We start from the raw sequence: 5,126 nt of genomic DNA on the forward strand, positions 1-5,126 counted from the left end.
AAATCGTAACGGGAAACTCACGGGCTCGCCGGGCTGTGCGTCACGCCGGGGTTACGTCCTGCGCGCGCCGTCGTGACGTCATCGCGCAAGCCTCCCGACTGCCCCGCCACTCCACGCGCGCCTACGGACACACGCGCGCGCGTGCACGCGCCCCGAAGTGGGCGGAGGGCGCACGCGCACGGTCCCCTCCCTTCCCCCGCAGGGAGCGCGCGCCCCTTCCCACCCCCCTCCCCTCCCCTCCGACGGCGCGCGCTTCCCGCCGCGCGCGGTCCCACGGGGCGCGCGCCACTCCCGTCCCGGGCGCGCTCCGGTGGCGCGGAGGAGACGCCGCCCGCGAGGACGGGCCCGAACGGCCCCCGCGGCCTCTCCTCACCTCCGTGCCCGCAGACCTGGAAAACCAGGTCAGCGGCGGGATCCGCGTCGCGGTGTTCCCGTGCCGGCGGGAAGGCAGGCGGAGGCTGCTGAGGGCGGTACCGGGGGTGCGGAGAGCCGAGCGCGGGGGACACGGCCCGGGCCCCGCCGGCCCAGGCAGGGGGCGGGAGGCCACGAGGTGACACCGGGAAAGCGGAAACATCCGGTGCCATTCTCTCCTCAGATGAACGCTCTGAGGGAAACCCCGGTAAAGGGGGAGAATGGTAACCGCGCAGAGACTGCTTGGATGAATTAGATTTTTTCCCTTCAGATTTGCCAGGCTCGGAGGATTTCACGTCGGAGAGATAAAGGCAATGTCAGAGATGCGAGCAGTGGTCAGAGAGCTCGGGAGGACGCTAGATTTCAGGAGAGAGGAAGAGGGAGAACACGGCACATAAAATTCCAAAGGGGGGAATAGGTCAAGAACTGTCAATCATTCCTCCATTCCCAGAAAAGTACTGAAGCAGATGATCACACATCTTTAAGTACATGGTAGCTAATGAAGTGATAAGCTACAGCCAAGATGGATTTGTCAAGAAAATCACATCAAGCCACGTTCATCCCATGCTGTGACAGTGTAACAGGCCCTGGATATGAGTAGCCCTCGATCTGTTACGGCTTGACTTGAGTAAGGTTTTTGACACTATCTCAGAGAACTCTTAACTGAGCAACCAAAAGACATAACATACTGAAATGACTGCAGTGGTACAAAATTACATCAGCAATGCTTCCCTCTGACAAATAGTGGGAATAGCAAATTCCCTGGAGGTGGGCATGTCCTGAGTTTGGTACCAAGTCTAATTATATGACTGGCAGAGTACAGTTTACATGGATTGGATTTGCCAGCAATGCCAAATGGCAGAGCTGGAAGTATGTTGCAGTGCAAGAAAAATTCAAAATACTCTTGAAAAAGTGGTTGTAGAAATAGGATGCAATTGAATAAATACAAGTGCAAACTTCAACATTTAAGCAGGAAAATAACAACTGCACAATTGCAAGACTGGGAACACATGAATAGACACTGGGTTTACAGAAAAGGGGTTGGGGATCAGAGTAAATCACAAACTGAACACGCATCAACAATGTCACACTGTTGTGAAAAAAGCTGCAGAACAGAGAGATGTGTAAACAGAACTGTCATATCTAGGACATATAAAGAATTTCTCATATTTAATACTGGTAAAGGCTCATCTCTATGTTCAGATTTGGTCTCTGCATTTCAAGAAAAATTTCTTTCAAAAAAGTCCAATAGAACACAGTACAAGGAAGGAGGGAAAAATCAACATTTTTAAAAGATGTGACCCTAACTGAAAATAGGGATGTGTCTAGTGAATAAAAGACTATGGGGAGAAAAATACATTTTCCACTGAGTCCATTGAAGACAGGGCAAAACTTAACAGTTTCAAACTGTACTGAAAGAAATTTCAGTTAGACAGTCATGGATAAATAAAACTGGCATATATTCTTTATAGGGTTCTGGAAACGTTATTAGCATCTTTTTTAAAAGATAAGAAAAATTTACATAAGAAAAATTTAGAAGCATTTGACTTTGCTGTGAAGTAATGGAGACAGACTAGGTAATAATTGTTTTCAGCATAATTTCCTGTAACTGTAGTTACTATCCAGATATCTGTTCTGATCCTATTTTTTTTTCTGATAAAAGTGAATCCCAGAGACATTTCAACATCTAATGTGTTGTTGTGATCTTATGCACAGGTGTAGATATCCCCTTTGGGAGTCTTTGTCATGTTACATTGAGTATAGCTGTGTGCCAACATATGTCACATGCTCAGCTAATTTGCTAATTTATAAACTTTATATATCACGATAAATTCCACATTTAAAAATAATGTGTTTGTTAGTGCTCACATAACCAGTGTGTATTGAGGCTTTTGCTTTTATTTGCTTTTTTTTTCATGGTACCAGAGACTAATTTTCCCCAGAATCCATTAAATTTGGGGGGTTCTCTGGAGCTTGCCAGTTAGGAGAAAGCAGTGTGAATGGTTTATGTTGTGGGACTGAGACCTACCAAACTCAACTCATTAGAGATGACTAAAAGGCCATTAAATAGGCCAGTTTTTAATCTCCACTGAGTTAGACTGAATTCAAACTGATAGCCCACAGGCAAAAGGCTATGAATTTCATTAACAGTACCCTAAAGCACTCAGTCCCCTAATGAGTGCTAATATTATTCTTCTGAGAGTTAAGCTTGTTTTCTGAAAACATACATTTATAAAATCGAGTTCTGATATTTTAGAGCATGTATGGACAGTTTTTCCACTGCTTTTAAACACAAGAAACATGATCATCTTGTGCAATCCACGGACTTCTTGTAAGATTCTCAGTCATATGTGCTCCGTGCTAACTAAAGTACAAACAATAAAAACATGAAAAAGCAAATATTAATACTGCCCCAATGCTTCTTGCTAAATATCATATATTTTATTGTATGTGATCATTTGAAGGTCATCACACTTATTTAAGTATATTTTGTCCCCTAGCAGATAACTTTTAAGAAACAGCAATTCTCACTGCAATTTTGTAATTAATAGTTAAAGGAAAACACCAAATTCCATAAAAGCATTAACTTCTAGAAGATGGAGTGTTTTATTATACTTCACATCTATTTGTGAAGAGGTAAAATGCTTAGCATAAGGAAATCTGAACTTTAGTTCTAATGCTGCCAAATCCCACAATTTAAGAGCTTAAAGGTATCTAGCAATCTTTTTAATCTCACAACTTAGCACTTGAACTAGAAGGCCCAATTCCATTAGCAGTAGTGGACTCTAAAAAATACTTATAATTACCACAATATGTGGATCAAAAGAAAAATCCACATTTGGCATGAATGGAGAACCTAACTGCAGTATTTCATCAAAATGGCAGTGTGGGAAAAGATTATGTCCAGTGGTGTCAGAAGTCCTGTTTCAATTTCTAATTCTACTTCTATTGCCACTTATAATATATGAAAAGTAGTAGATGATCTTAAAGGTTGCATGTTGGATTAAGAAGACTTGAGAAATATACACAAAATGACAGAAAATAGGGATTGCATGTGTGCCTGAAGTAGAAATTTTAGGACCAGCCTCCAGTGAGACACTCTAAGATCAGTGAAAGAACGTGTGTGGCCGGTAAAGAACCACACAATAGGATTCTTGAAAATCAAGCCAGATACTGCACAGGTGGCTTTTTGCTTGCAGGAATTCTGGCTGTGTCCTGTATTATTTCTCCACCAATGCAGACAAGGCCTAATAATGGTTTTAAAACAGCATTTGAAAACCTCTTAAGATAAGGTTGCTACCTAGTTCCTTCTGGTCTTCAACAAGGCTAGAAAATGGTTAAACCAAGGCAGGATTTTTCAAGTTAGCAGCAAAATATGATTAACTGAAACCAATTTAGAAACTGTTTCTTCATATAAACATTTTTGTAGCTGGAGTTGCAGAGGGAGGGTTGGAGCAGGTCTAAGCTGAAGCACTCGGAATGAAAGAAGACTGCAAATGCAGCCTTGTAATACACAGGAAAATCCAGAATGCTCGGAGGCAAAAACTTTTTAGTGATAATTCCTTACATTTATATAGCACCTTTTATTCTCTAGAACCCCAAGCACTATGCAAAAAGCTTCACAATGGAAATATAGCCACTATATGCATCATTCTTTGAAAATTTCATTTTCAGTTGACTCATTTCTTTCAATAATAACATATTCTGCTTATCCTGTCTACAGCAACCAAAACAACAACAGATAAAATACCAAACTACAGTTTTCACTTGTAGAACAATTTATGCCTGTATGGTTTACAAAATAGAAATGCACTCATGTAATGGATACATTGCATTTAGTCCATCCATTTTCATTCTCCATTTATTACTTTGATCTCATCTTTATATTGTAGCACTTGGTAGACAATTTTGTCTTCCATAAGATTTTCAAAATTGCAATGATTCTTGATATCTGAATTTCAGACAAAAATGGGCTTTAAAGGAAAAAGTAGCATCTTTTATTAAATTCGCTACTATAAATTGGAAAAGCAGAGAAGCTTTTGAGTACCTAAGATATAATGCTGGGGGGATTTTTAAGCTAAGATGGTCGTATAAATAAAAATAATCCCTTATCCTTACTTATAATCCTTTATCTTTACCTATAAAGTTTGTCTTGTCTTTGCCTTTAAAGTATCATAACTACAATAACAAGCACCCAGAAACATAATGTGAAAGATATCTGTGTGTTCTTGCTCAACTTGCCACAGAGTTTTTCTTTTCACCCTACAGTGAGGTTTCTGGTTTCTTGGCCGTTCTTACAATGACATAGTACTGATTTCACTAATATCAACAAATTTAGGAACGCAATGTATTGGTTGTTTCAACAAACAGTAATCAACATTATTTCCATTGAAATTTTAGAAGAATTAATAACAGAATTAATTGCACCAGTTTGATTTATTTCAACATGGTAAAAACTGGAAGAGGGAAAATAATTTTCCCAACTTTTTTTTTGCCGTTTGAGCTGTTGATTCATGTTTTGTTGGCTTGCTTATTTCACAGGTTCTTTTGAAATACAGTTGTCAACGTTAATTAAAGAGGATTGTATAGTCTTGTCTATTTTTTAGACAGAACAAAAAATGTATTTTATTTATAAATTTAGTCTCTGCTATAAATCAAGATATTCTAGTCATCTTTGTCAACATGAATTAAACTTTTAGAATTGTCAGTAAAAC

The 5,126-nt window shown here is 40.2% G+C and overlaps 1 long non-coding RNA gene across 1 annotated transcript; it reads left to right on the plus strand.

Annotated features, from left to right (window-relative positions):
* Positions 1 to 263: 263 nt before the first annotated feature.
* On the plus strand, positions 264 to 2,817 carry LOC120323586. The gene is made up of 2 exons (XR_005564207.1): positions 264 to 401; positions 683 to 2,817. It is a non-coding gene; the product is annotated as an uncharacterized LOC120323586 (long non-coding RNA).
* The last annotated feature ends 2,309 nt before the right edge of the window (positions 2,818 to 5,126 follow it).

This window comes from Pipra filicauda, unplaced genomic scaffold (assembly GCF_003945595.2).
Source record: "Pipra filicauda isolate LSUMZ 115617 unplaced genomic scaffold, ASM394559v2 scaffold112_size3218982_pilon, whole genome shotgun sequence".
NCBI lineage: Eukaryota > Metazoa > Chordata > Aves > Passeriformes > Pipridae > Pipra > Pipra filicauda.